Source organism: Piliocolobus tephrosceles, chromosome 8 (genome assembly GCF_002776525.5).
Source record: "Piliocolobus tephrosceles isolate RC106 chromosome 8, ASM277652v3, whole genome shotgun sequence".
Classification (NCBI taxonomy): domain Eukaryota; kingdom Metazoa; phylum Chordata; class Mammalia; order Primates; family Cercopithecidae; genus Piliocolobus; species Piliocolobus tephrosceles.
The window spans coordinates 73,317,824-73,333,195 of NC_045441.1; the positions used below are offsets into that span (position 1 = coordinate 73,317,824).

The window sequence follows — 15,372 nt, forward strand, 5'->3', positions numbered from 1 at the left end:
AGCTATAATATTCTATAGCTACTTTATTTATTTATTTATTTGAGACACAGTCTCACTCTGTCACGCAGGCTGGAGTGCAGTGGTGTGATCTCAGCTCATTGTAATCTCCGCCTCCCAGGTTCAAGTGATTCTCATGTTTCAGCCTCCTGAGTAGCTGGGATTACAAGTATGAACCAACGTGCCTGGCTAATTTTTGTACTTTTTGTAGAGACAGGGTTTCACCATGTTGGCTAGGCTGGTCTGTGACACTCTGTTATAGCAATGCAAAACAGGCTAAGACAACAGCCAAACAAAAGTTCAAGGACAATACAGATGGTTCCACATTTACGATATTTCAACTTAGAATTTTTTGACTTTCTGATGTGTTTATCAGGATATAACCACATAGTACCTAAGTCAAGAAGCATTTGGACTTATGATAGTTTGACTCACAATTTTTTGACTTTACAATGGGTTTACAGGGGTATTAAATGCATATTTGACTTAAAATATTTTTTTTCAGGATGTAACCCCATTGTAAGTCAAGGAGTACTGGCATCTACAACATAATAATGTCACAAAATAGCTCCATAAAACACCAAATGTAAGTGAGTTGGGAGAAAGCATAAAAAAGTATTGGGCCATAGTGGTATCAGCATCTGCATGAGAGACAGCAAAGGAATGTACCCAGGCTTCTGATGGTCCAGAGAACAAATTCACTAATAGGTAAATGTAAAGGGCCAATCTAGAATAGTAGCTAAATTAGGAGGAGATTCCACACAATCTGGTTTGCAAGTGAAGGCAAGATGACATCAACTCAATAAAGTCTGAGATACTAGAGCAATATGACTATGCTCATATCTAACAAAAAAGAACTGCTTCCAACATGGAATCCAACAGTGAAGAGAAATTACTGGGAATCTAATCAAAATTGAGCAGACAGAAACAAAGAAAAGAGAAGGTTGAGAAAAAGTTGGACAATGGAGTCAGGGAGACAGCAGAATCGAGAACTTTTTTAAAGTCATTTTACAAAAACAATAAAAGTGGGAGCACTACAACCTTGAAGACAGAAATGGTATCATGAACTATCCACCCTATTAAAAAGTACAAAAAAAATCATTTTACTTAAAAAAAATGAACAACAGAAAAGAATAGCAGATTCTTCCTAAAGTTATCATAAGGGAATAAAAGCATACAAAAAATAAAAGATGTCCCTATGAATAATGAAAGCATGCCAGAAAGACATACCCATATAAGATGAAAATTGTGACCTAACATTTCAAAGTAAGCTAAAAATCCTTTTTTAAATGACAACAGTGATAAAAAAACCTCAGTACTTAAAAAATACTCAGAAATGATGTGTTTGACAGCAAAGAAGATATGAAAACAGAGGTGATCAAACTCAGGAAAAACTTAGAAAAGATATCAAAACTTATTTTAGGGATGAAGTCTAAGTTACAAGAAACACAAGAATGAATAAACACAATGGGTAATGCCTTAACAGAAATAGGAAATGGTAAGAAAAAAACTATAGAATTAAAAAAAAGAGGAGACAAGATTTCAAGAGAAATTAATATGTAACACAGGCAAAGAAGGTCCAACACATGTGTATAACAGGAGTCCCTCAAGAAATCACCAAAGGAACAAAACAAAAAATACTAAAAACTGTAATTTTAAAAACTCTCCTAAAATGAAAAATAACTTGAAAGACATACTGAAAGGACATACTTATATCTGGGGAAAATAATCAACATACCAAATATATTTGATAAAGCTACAGTGATCTGCAAGTATAAAAGTCACAGATTAAAAAACCTATATCTGAGTTCTTGCTATAGAACTAGCAAGGACTTATGGAATATTATTCCTATTCGTCTTTCCTGAAAATCTATTAGAGAATGCTCTTCAGTCAAAAGCCTGGAAAGGAATTAACCTAAGAACTGGTGGAAGGTGTGAGTCATTCAGTTAGCACCTTTGACGGAGAAGAGAGTAGCAGTATGTTCAGTATCTCTATGGGCAAGTCTTCCACCACTAAATGGAAGAAATGACCATAGAAGGATAGTAAAATTATACTGTTTCCCTCTCAACACATTTGAATTTAAGACTATAGATTTCCAGAATGTCTGATAACTAAATGTGAGTTATTAAATTCTTTCTAGAGTCAGATATATATATATACACACACACACACACACAAATATATATATATGAGAGAGAGAGAAGAGAGACAGAGAGAGAGAGAAAAATAAATAAATAAATAAATGTTCATATTCCTCCAATGTCATTGAATTGGCTAACCTTAGAGAGGTAAGTTTTCTTCCCAAGTAACCTAGTAAAGAAATCAGCTCCCACTCAATCTAGAGGGGAAAGTAACTAAAATTGGGGGATTCACACTAAAACCATCAATAGATTTTTGCCTATTCTCTCCCTCCAAGCCTGACAGTCACAAAGTTCCAAGTGCATCCTATGGAAGTCTATAGCAAGAACCAGGAAGGGATTAAGAAACAGTAGTTCCTTTCATGGAGAAAGACATTTACCATGAGAAATGATGGGATAATGGGCTAAGGGGGTTGAAGAAAGGGCCATATAGAAAAGATAAAAGCCTTCAGGAAGATCTTCTCCTTGCAATGGGGTAAATCTAGAAGGGCCTCTTAAGGAACAAAGAGAATAAGCAGGCTCCTTCCACACCACTGTACCCTCTACTGGACATGTCAATAAAGAATAAAGCATCCCTAAAATTATTTTCAAGGCCAAGAAAAAGCTGATTATGACTATTAATATTAAGGAATCTCTACAAAAGGACAATCAAATTATGCCATGTAAAATAATGTATTTAGATAGCTATATGCCTATAATTTCTCTAATTCTTAAAAGTAACATTCAGAATTAGAATGTTACTTTTCTAATTGACAAATTATCAGCATTGTTATCTCCTATTTGAATAAAGAGCAACAGCTAAATATAACACAGAAAACAAAACAGTATCCTAGACAAGTGAATAGCCCTTCTCATGATATCTAAACTGAAAAGTTGTAGAATTCCAAATCCAAATATATTTTAACACACAATTTATAAACAAAAGATTCAAGCACTTAAACACTTTGATTATGTAATAATTACAAATTAGCTCCTAACTGCCTAGTAATAGGGTGAAGAGTTAAATCCATGGTTAAATGTAGAAGAGATTAACGGGAAAGGCTTAGGAAAAAGAATAACTACTTAACCTAAGGTATGACTGCCAGTCAAGCTAATCTACTGCTGCAAAGCAAATGATAAATAGAAATCTGTACTGAAATATGTCTGGATACCACTGATTTGCTTAATGCAAAATAATCTAGTAAATTTAAATATAGCCTACAAGCTGTATTCTCCCCACACCCACATTGTGTCCCCAAATCCAGCAATGGTGAATATGTTGTTTACTAGGAAACACAACTAGCTACACTTTTCTAGAGTAAACCCAGAATAACTAGATTTAACAGAACAAAGGCTTCAGAAATACAGAAACACAGATGTTTATTCTACCATTTACTTTCATATATATTGACACCAAAGAATCAAATATGTAGCTGTGAAGCAGTAGTTTATCCAAAATTAAATGCTTCATAAAGTTGGAAATGGTCAAAAGCTGCAGAAAATATCCTGAAGGAAAATGTCTTACACAAATCACAGTTTTGCAGAGTTCACGAGTAAAACAGAATACAGTAAAACACCAGTCTATGTCTGCATACACAGAACACCTTCCACCTCAACAATTCTACAAATATTGTGTGTAAAAGATTGCCAGAAAGTGTTGCCAAGGACTGAGAGCAACTGAAGAAACAGAACAACCAGCAGCATAAATAGGTGTAGAGCAAAGTGTCATAAAACATTGGAGGACAGCATTATGCTTTATTTCTCTAAAATAGCCACAAAACTGGGCATTATTATCTTAGTCAAAAAGAGTCAATTGATATTACCGATTGAATTGTGCTTCAGTCAAAATGGCACTGTCCAGGAGATACAAACAGACTACAGTCACAAAGTTTGAGTGTTTACTGTATTTAAATTTTTCTCCTCAACGAACAATTAAAGAGCACTATTCACCCTAAGTGCCCAAGAAATGAGTGAATTAATCTCAGATGATAGTTTTAGATACAGCCTGAATCATTAACAATACCTAGAATAGCAGGGGCATTTGGAATACAAAACCGAATAATACCTCCAGATGTACTGGACTCATCTCAAAGTAGGAGGAAAACAAAACCACACCAAGTCAGATAGCTCCAGTGGATTTTTTCCTCTCCTTTCTCTCTCCCTTCACTTCTGATTACATTTTTAAAATCCTTTCAATGTATGTAGTATCACCAGGTGACAAGAACTGGACTATGCATGTTAGGAGCATTATAAATAATGTAGCTCACTTATTTCTCATGGAAATGTCCCATCACACACTTGTATCTCTCTCTTTTCACCTATATCTCAGCTATTTTACTTTCACTTTAGAATGAGAGAGGAGAGGAAAAAAACTAACATTCAAAATCTGTTTACTTTGCACTTAAATGATTAATGCAAGACTTATCTACCAGGAGGTATGTTCCTAAAAAGCAAGAATGTTGTCATATTTTTATTTATCTGACACCTAGTATATCTACTTACAAAACATTTGTTAAACTTGTGGATATCACAAGTGGTCTCCTTAGCCTTTACTATGAAATAAATATTCAAAAATTTAAAATTGCCTATTCTGGACCTCTATGCCAAAGCAGACTTTTGGGAAGAGCCTCAAGTAGAATAGCTCCATATTTCTCGTTAATATTCTTTATGTGAGGCTCATCTAAAATCACTGTGAATAAAGTACAAGACAGTGAAAAAAACAACCTGAATTCAGGTCCAATTGTCATTCTATTTTCCTCATTTATATAAAAGACTACAATTTCTATGCTCTGACATTTTACAAACACAAACATAGAATGGGTTGATGGAGTGTCTCTTGTACTGACAGAGGCACTGCCAACACAAAATTAACCATACTTGTCAATGTGACAGATTAGATAAGGAAAGACAGGAACGCCCAAGGTTAATTTTCAAAGTGGCTCCAATAGCAGCAGCTAGTGGACTACCTCCTTCAAACTCTAAAGTACAGTAAGGGTGGTAATGCTAGCAGCTACAATTTAAAATTATAGCTTTATTTTTATAAAAAGTTAGTGCCTTATCACAATAAAAGCCCAATATGCATTTCCTGACCGACAGATTGCTTTTCACATGATCATTTAGGAATTCAGACTTCATTCATCTTATGGCTCCACCATTCCATTAGGGCCTTGGTCAGAGTCCTTTGCTAGATTCTCTGCATCCAGTTGGCAGATGAGGGAAAAGAATGAATGAGGAAGACCAAATGAGAATTTTTAAATTGAACAAGAATGAAAGTGTTCTTTATCATTTAGCCTTATCTAACTGCAGCAGAGGTCAGCAAAGAAAAAAATATATAACTGCAAAGGGGGCCAGAAATTACAGCCTAGAAGTAGGCTCAAGAGGGAGAGAAAAGAGGATTAGGTGAACAAATAGCAGTCTACTATAGAAGACTTTTTGTATTATTAATAACTCTATTTGTCTAAATTACTCTTGGAGACAGTCTGAACTAAATTTTAAAGTGACTCCCACTGCATAACCATCATAATCTGTCACCATAAATAAGAAAATCTAACTTAATCACCTACCTTACTCTCCACATTAGGTTTTTAATGACATTTGGTTATTTTCAAAAGTCGCATCTACCCCTAAAAGACAGATTCACTCCAAGAGTATTCTAAACGAAATTCTCCAAAGACATTAAAAAAAAAAAAGGACTTCAAAAAGACTAGAAAACATATATAATTCCCCAAGGTGATCTCTTGGAATAGGTTTGAAGAGCAGTGCACTGTTTTTCTTAAAAGATGGTCAGGACTCTGATAACTTATTCAAAAGTTCTTAAGATTTGTCAAAGCAAGGTGGTATGTAATTTCAAACCGATGATAGTAAGTGTGTATTAATAACACACCCGATAGAAAAAAAAACTCTTTGCTCATCAACATTAAAATATGTAACACCAGTTGAACTTTCCGGATCCTTTTAACATTATAATCACAAAAACCTTATTGTAAACTGTAAACTCTTGTCAACAGAGACTCCAGTGCTGCCTTAGTTATAAGTTTTGGGATTTGGGGCCAAATGGAGATGAAAGACTATATTCTCATATACCAAACATCATCTTACTGAATGACTACTACTTTCTCTCCAAAAAGCATTATGTCTATAATTCCCATCTCATCTCCAAGAAGACTCTCATTCTCTTGGTACTGTTGTTCTCAATTTAATATCATGAGGAAAATAATCTAATTGAAATAATTCATACAAAGATAGTGAGTTTCAAAGATGTCTTTTCAGAGTTATGTATTTTAAAAAATAGAATGGTGGCTCACTCCTGCAACCCCAGCTCTTTGAAAGGCCAAAGCAGAAGGATCACTTGAGGCCGGGAGTTTAAGAACAGCCTGAACAACATAGTGGAACCTCATTTCTAAAAAAAAAAAAAAAAAAAAAAAAATTAGCCAGGCATGGTAGCATGCACCTGTAGTCTTAGCTACTCGGGAGGCTGAAGTGGAAGGATCGCCTGAGCCCAGGAGTCTGAGGTTACAATGAACTATGATTATGCCATTACACTCCAGTCTGGGCAACAAAGCGAGACTCTGACAATAATCAATCAATAAATGACTGTCAACTCAAAAGGATCTCTAAGTAGTAAAATGTCAGGCAATGTGTTAGAGTGAAATAGAAACATTCAAGTAGAGAAATATATTTGGTGGGCAATGAGATCCCAAACAGTCCAGAATTCCCTCCCTCAAGAAACCGACATTTCAGATGCGATGACAAGTGTCTTAAATAGTGACAGTACAATGTAAAGGTGTAAATATAGTGCTTTGAATATTCAAAGAAAGTCACACTTGTCTTTACCTGGAAATGTTAGGAATATTTTGCAGAAAAGCATGATATTTGGAGGCTGTTTGCAAAAAACAGTTAGGGGTTTTCAGGCAAAAAGCATGTATATTAGAGGCACAACTATTCCTGACAGGAAAAATATACCCAAAGAAAGTGAGTTCAGTTTGGCAGGAACACAAGGTACACAGTGGAGGATAGTGAGATGAGTCTTTTACCCCTAATCACCAAGGAACCAACAGAAATCTGTCATCAAAATCAGTGTGTGTGTGTGTGTGTGTGTGTGTGTGTGTGTGTGTGTGTATGTGTGTGTTTTTTTTAAGAAAAAGTGTGCTTATAGCAGTATAATGATTACATTAAAGATGCAAGACAACTGGCATGGGAAAAGACTTAAGAGGTGACAATTCCAAAAGTCCAAGCAAGAAGTAATAATTAGGACATGGAAAGAACGAAAAAAAAAAAAAAAAAAAAAAAAAACACCATGTTCAGGAAATAATTCTGAGGAGGTAAGACAAGATATAGTGACCACAAGGATGGGAGAAATGAGGGAGGAGAAAAAGTCAAAGATTATGCTAGTAGGAAGTAAGAACTCAATCCAATGACATTCTAGGTCTGAATATCTCTTAACCATAAAGGCTGTGTTCCATCGTGCCAACAAAAGAAGAAACCAACTCCATTTCTGTACCAAGTCTCTGAGTGTAAATTTAAGTCATTCAATACTCTTATCTTGATAACTATGCTACTAATCATATCTTATTACATATGAATCTTTAAAACACGACTCAAACTTGCAATTAAAATCTGTTGAATTTTACTAGTTTTATTCTCAGTAACACAGAAAAATACACTAGGTCACTTTTTCTTTTTTCCTTTTTTTGAGACGGAGTCTTGCACTGTCACCCAGGCTGGAGTGTAGTGGTGTGATCTCAGCTCACTGCAAGCTCCGCCTCCCAGGTTCGCGCCATTCTCCTGCCTCAGCGTCCCAAGTAGCTGGGACTACAGGTGCCCGCCACCCCACCCGGCTAATTTTTTGTGTTTTTAGTAGAGACAGGGTTTCACCGTGTTAGCCATGATGGTCTTGATCTTTTGACCTCGTGATCCGCCCATCTCAGCCTCCCAAAGTGCTAGGATTACAGGCGTGACCCACTGCGCCCAGCCACACTAGGTCACTTTTTCAAAGCATGTAAATTGAATACGAATTCCTGTACTAAGAAGATATGAAGGGGAACATCACACAGTGGGGCCTATCATGGGGAGAGGGGAGGGGGGAGGGATTGCATTGGGGAGTTATACCTGATATAAATGATGAATTGATGGGTGCTGACGAGTTGATGGGTGCAGCACACCAACATGGCACATGTATACATATGTAACAAACCTGCACGTTATGCACATGTACCCTAGAACTTAAAGTATAATAAAAAAAAAAAAAGAAGATATGATATATTCTGTTTTGTGAAAAACAGGTTGAATACACTTTAAAACTTTTTATGCAGATGGTAACAGGATCGAGAAGAAGATAAAAACCATGAGCAAAACATCTAAAGACAGTTATAATGATACTTTAAAAAATTCAGATTTGTAAACTTGTAGAATGTGTAAGGATCATGTCTGTTTTAACTTGCCATACAGAGGTACCAATTATAAAAATACCCATTTCCAGCCAATAGAAATGCAGTAATTACACTTTTCAATGCTTGTTTCAAGTTTGAATTTAAATACCAACATAATCTTCCACTCAAAAATTACAAAGCCAACTCCAGCAGAGAAAATTATGATGCATTTGTTAAGAAAATTAAACTGCAGATAACAGGATTGCCATTCTAAAATTATATTATATGATTCAGAAGAAAGGATTTACATCTAAACTGATTTATTTTCTTCAAACCCACACACAACAAACTTATATCTTACCAAATAACTCTGAGGTAAACAGTTTAGACAAAGTGTTCAGCATTGAAGAAATGTTTCCAGGAAGGAAATATAACACTATAAATAGTAAACTTCCCCTAAATCACAAGGAAGACATTCAGGAATATGTCTAGTTGGGTGTTCACTGATTTTTTTAAATTCAAAGTTTCGGGATAGATGTGCAGGAAGGATGTGCAGGTTTGTTACAAAGGTAAATGTGTGCCCGTCATTGGTTTTATCTTATACAAAGTGAGCAAATCCTAAGTCACTAACCCTCGGTATATTAAAATTACCTAAAGCATTATGCAAAGGTGATAATGAACCTCTACTCTGTATGGAGAAAATGTCAGGAGCCAGGGAATATCCAGTGATTGCTGAAAAAGGAATGTGAACTTTAGGGTGCGCATGCTATTGCTCTCTTTCTCTTTCTCCCTCTCCTTCCTTCCCTCTCTATATCTCTCATACGCATACATACACCATTTCTCTTGGTCCTTAAGTATACACAGAAACAATAAATTAAAATCAGCCTGTAGAAATATACAATTATACATAAAATCATAATCTACAGCACTAATCATATTTGGAGTCTAATTATGCTTATTGTTCTGTCCCCTTGACAGTGACAAGAGTAGAATGTTTTGTCAAAGTTTTTCTTGGAAGAAGGAGAGAAATATGAAGCTGGTTAGGAATAATTTCCTAGGGAATTATAAATGAAGTAATACTTTTTTTAATAATAAGGACAAAATATTCCAGAAAAAGTCTTGGAATATTTCTCCAATATAAGCATATCTTTTCAGAGAAATGTGAGAAAATCATTAGTATATATGAGTTATTTCCCTTTTAGGGGTTATTTGAATACCACATTCCTCAGAATTGTAAAACTCAAGACTAGAAAGGGAATGGAAAAGATGTATTCATGTTCGTTTATAATAGCTTCTTAGGATATTAATTTTGCTAAATTTCAGTAGAACATTTTATTCAGCAATAAGAAATTACATTATTCAGTTAATATGTTTTTACAACCTCAGATGAACCTCAACCTTGTATAACTGACTTCCTAAAAAGTTTGTATAAATAACATTTTGTAAATTGGATCATTTTACTTGCACATAAGTTAGATACTGTGTAGAGCAAATAACCACCTCAAAATCTGCTTTACAGTTTAAAGTTTTGACATTACGATGAAGTTCAAATTAATATATAATTCACATTCTCCTTACTTGGAGCTCAGTATTACCACAGTCTTTAGGAGGGACTACAAAAACATCAGAATTTTTAATTTGAAGAGCCCAGCAAATTTTGGGCATGGATGGTTTAGTTTCTCTAAGTATAACAGACTCAGGGTCAGCAGTGGTGGCTCTCTATTACCAGCAGTTAGGAAGCCCAAGGTGAGAGGATTCCTTGAGCCCAGGAGTTCAAGACCAGTCTGGGCAACATAGGGAGACCCATCTCTACAAACACTAAAAAATTAGCCAGGCGTAGTGGTACACGCCTGTGGTCCTGGATACTTAGGAGGCTAAAATGGGAGGACTGCTGGAGCCCAGGAGGCTGAGGCTGCAGTGAGCCATGACTGCACCACCGCCATCAGCCTGGGTAAGTGAAACCCTGTCTCAAAGAAACAAACAAAAATTCAGAAGCTGATTCCATGGAGCCTCACTAAATCAAAATTCACTTAATAGAACTTAAAATGTCACTTAGAAACTCACTCAGTGGAAAACTATCTTCTATCTTTTACAATGTGGACTATGCTGACATCACCCATCTTTATCCTACCTATCTCTACCAGCAAGAGCACCCAGCTCCTTCTATTTTGTGTGAGAGTCTAAATCAGTGTTTTTCCACCACCATCACTGAATAACAGGCCTTAAATGAACATAAAAACCATCAGTTACCTAAATTATTAGGCATTTTTACAAAATGGACAACACAAATATACTCTATTAAGTTTAACCTCTGTCAGATATTCACAGGACTTGCATGCCCTGACAATCACTGTTCATGTAGCTGGGTTCAAATCACTGATGTAAACATATAAAGCTAAACAGAAATCTCTATATAAACCCTATGTAAGGATTTAACAAATATTCACTGCAAGGCTGGCTTTCTAAACACCAGAAATCATGGTAGATGCTGGAATACTAAAAATGACATGGTATTATTTGGTGAAGCACAGATATGCACCAAAATTACCTTGAATACAGAGTTATAGAAACATTAAGATAAATGAAAAATCATAACTAAACTATTAAAGCTTCTAGAATCACTACATTAACTATGGAATAATACGGGGTCAAACAATCAAATATTCAGCTACTGCACTATATATTTTATATTTTGAGGCACTTAATTCAATAATAGAATAATATTTTAAAATTATTGGTAAGTCCTTAGAGACTCACAAAGAGACTTAGACTCCTACACAATAATAATAGGAGACTTTAACACCCCACTGTCAACATTAGACAGATGAATGAGACAGAAAGTGAACAAGGATATCCAGGAATTGAACTCAACTCTGCACCAAGTAGACCTAACAGACATCTACAGAATTCTCCACCCCAAATCAACAGAATATACATTCTTCTCAGCACCATATCTAACTTACCCACATAGTTGGAAGTAAAGCACTCCTCAGCAAATGTAAAAGAACAGATTATAACAAACTATCTCTCAGACACAGTGTAATCAAACTAGAATTTAGGATTAAGAAACTCACTTACAACTTCTCAGCTACACGGAAACTGAACAACCTGCTCCTGAATGACTACTGGGTACATAACGAAATGAAGGCAGAAATAAAGATGTTCTTTGAAACCCATGAGAACAAAGACACAACATACCAGAATCTCTGGGACACATTTAAAGCAGTGTGTAGAGGGAAATTTGTAGCACTAAAGGCCCACAAGAGAAAGTAGGAAAGATCTAAAATTGACACCCTAACATCACAATTAAAAGAACTAGAGAAACAAGAGCAAACAGGTTCAAAAGCTAGCAGAAGGCAAGAAATAACTAAGATCAGAGCAGAACTGAAGGAGATAAGAGACACAAAAAACCCTTCAAAAAATCAATGAAACCAGGAGCTGGTTTTTTGACAAATCAAAAAAATTGATAAAGACTGCTAGCAAGACTAAGAAGAAAAGAGAGAAGAATCAAATAGATGCAATAAAAAATGATAAAAGGGATATCACCACCGATCCCACAGAAATAAAAACTACCATCAGAGAATACTATAAACACCTCTATGCAAATAAACTAGAAAATTTAGAAGAAATGGATAATTTCCTAGACACTTACACTCTTCTAAGACTAAACCAGGAAGAAGTTGAATCCCTGAACAGACTAATAACAGGCTCTGAAATTGTGGCAATAACTAATGGCCTACCAACCAAAAAAGTCCAGGACCAGACGGATTCACAGCTGAATTCTACCAGAGGTACAAGGAGGAGCTGGTACCATTCCTTCTGAAACTATTCCAATCAATAGAAAAAGAGGGAATCCTCCCTAACTCATTTTATGAGGCCAGCATCACCCTGATATCAAAGCCTGGCAGAGACACAACAAAAAAAGAGAATTTTAGACCAATATCCCTGATGAACATCAATGCAAAATTCCTCAATAAAATACTGGCAAACTGAATCCAGCAGCACATCAAAAAGCTTAGCCACCATGATCAAGTGGGCTTCATTCCTGGGATGCAAGGCTGGTTCAACATATGCAAATCAATAAATGTAATCCAGCATATAAACAGAACCAAAGACAAAAGCCACGATTATCTTAATACATGCAGAAAAGGCCTCTGACAAAATTCAACAGCCCTTCATGCTAAAAACTCTCAATGAATTTGGTATTGATGGGATGTATCTCAAAATACTAAGAGCTATTTATGACAAACCGACAGCCAATATCATACTGAATGGGCAACAACTGGAAGCATTCCCCTTGAAAACTGGCACAAGACAGGATGCCCTCTCTCACGACTCCTATTCGACATAGTGTTGGAAGTTCTGGCCAGGGCAATCAGGCAGGAGAAAGAAATACAGGGTATTCAATTAGGAAAAGAGGAAGCCAAATTGTTCCTGTTTGCAGATGACATGATTGTATATTTAGAAAACCCCATTGTCTCAGCCCAAAATCTCCTTAAGCTGATATGCAACTTCAGCAAAGTCTCAGGATACAAAATTAATGTGCAAAAATCACAAGCATTCCTATAAACAAATAATTGACAGAGAGCCAACTCATGAGTGAACTCCCATTCACAATTGCTAGAAAGAGAATAAAATATCTAGGAATCCAACTTACAAGGGACATCAAAGACCTCTTCAAGGAGAACTACAAACCACTGCTCAAGGAAATAAAAGAGGACACAAACAAATGGAAAACCATTCCATGCTCATATATAGGAAGAATCAGTATCATGAAAATGGCCATACTGCCCAAAGTAATGTATAGATTCAATGCTATCCCCATCAAGCTACCATTGACTGTCTTCACAGAATTAGAAAAAACTACTTTAAATTTCATATAGAACCAAAACAGAGCTCGTATAGCCAAGACAATCATAAGCAAAAAGAATAAAGCTGGAGGCATCACACTACCTGACTTCAAACAATACTGCAAGGCTACAGTAACCAAAACAGCATGGTACTGGTACCAAAACAGAGATATAGACCAATGGAACAGAACAGAGTCCTCAGAAATAATACCACACATCTACAACCATCTGATCTTTGACACACCTGACAAAAACAAGAAATGGGCGAAGGATTTCCTATTTAATAAATGTTGCTGGAAAAACTGGCTAGCCATATGTAGAAAGCTAAAACTGGATCCCTTCCTCACACCTTATACAAAAATTCATTCAAGATGGATTAGAGACTCATAAAAACCCTAGAAGAAAACCTAAGCAATACCATTCAGGACATAGGCATGGGCAAGGACTTCATATCTAAAACACCAAAAGCAATGGCAACAAAAGCCAAAATTGACAAATGGGATCTCATTAAACTAAAGAGCTTCTGCACAGCAAAAGAAGTTACCATCTGAGTGAAGAGGCAACCTACACAATGGGAGAAAATTTTTGCTACCTACTCATCTGACAAAGGGCTAATATCCAGAACCTATAAAGAACTCAAACAAATTTACAAGAAAAAACAAACATCCCCATCAAAAAGGGGGCAAAGGATATGAACAGACACTTCTCAAAAGAAGACATTCATACAGCCAACAGACACGTGAAAAAATGCTCATCAATGGCCATCAGAGAAATGCAAATCAAAACCACAATGAGATACCATCTCACACCAGTTAGAATGGCAATCATTAAAAAGTCAAGAAACAACAGGTTCTGGAGAGGATGTGGAGAAACAGAAACACTTTTACACTGTTGGTGGGACTGTAAACTAGTTCAATCATTGTGGAAGACAGTGTGGCGATTCCTCAAGGATCTAGAACTAGAAATATCATTTGACCCAGCCCATCCCATTACTGGGGATATATACCCAAAGGATTATAAATCATGCTGCTATAAAGACACATGCACACATATGTTTACTGCGGCACTATTCCCAATAGCAAAGACTTGGAACCAACCCAAATGTCCATCAATGATAGAGTGGATTAAGAAAATGTGGCACATATACACCATGGAATACTATGCAGTCATAAAAAGGATGAGTTCATGTCCTTTGTAGGGACATGGATGCAGCTAGAAACCATCATTCTCAGCAAACTATCACAAGGACAGAAAACCAAACACCGCATATTCTCACTCCTAGGTGGGAATTGAACAATGAGAACACTTGGACACAGGAAGGGGAACATCACACACCAGGGTCTGTCGTGGGGTGGGGGGAGTGGGGAGGGATAGAATTAGGAGATATACCTAAAGTAAATGATGAGTTAATGGGTGCAGTACACCAACATGGCACATGTACACATATGTAACAAACCTGCACGTTGTGCACATGTACCCTAGAACATAAAGTATAATAAAAAAAAAAAAAGATTACCATTCACTGAAGGTTTAAACGATTGTTAGCATTTTATAGCAATAAAGTATTTTAAAAATTAACAAAAAAGAATATTTTAAGATTAACAAAACAAGTATTAATTTTAATTAATTTCATTACTTTTCCTAAACCTCCCTATTTCCTAAAATTCCTACATACAATTTTATATGGTTTCTTACATCATTATAGTCAGAGGCCATAAAATTTTCTTCCGTGTTCCATATGTCCATAAAAAAGAAAAGTCACAAAATATGATTCATTTAACATTGTTTGCTTTACCAAGAAGTTAACTACAACATGTATTTCATTGAACAGGAATATCTGCATAAACACATTATTTTTTGACCACACGTTTAATACAAAGTACAACTCTGCAAGTGTCCTAAAGATTAGCTAACATACCTGAATAGTAATTAAAGGCTATAAGTCTAATATTTTTAAAATTTGACATTATTTTATACAAATGAAGATACTCATAGCACATGATCAGGCACTGAAACTCCTACATAGACAATGTTCACAG

At 35.8% G+C, this 15,372-nt stretch overlaps 1 protein-coding gene across 5 annotated transcripts in view; it reads right to left on the reverse strand.

Moving 5' to 3' along the window:
* Positions 1–15,372, reverse strand: part of GLCCI1 (glucocorticoid induced 1) — a 129,206-nt gene that overhangs the window by 99,865 nt on the left and 13,969 nt on the right. The gene's annotated exons all lie outside the window — the stretch shown is intronic.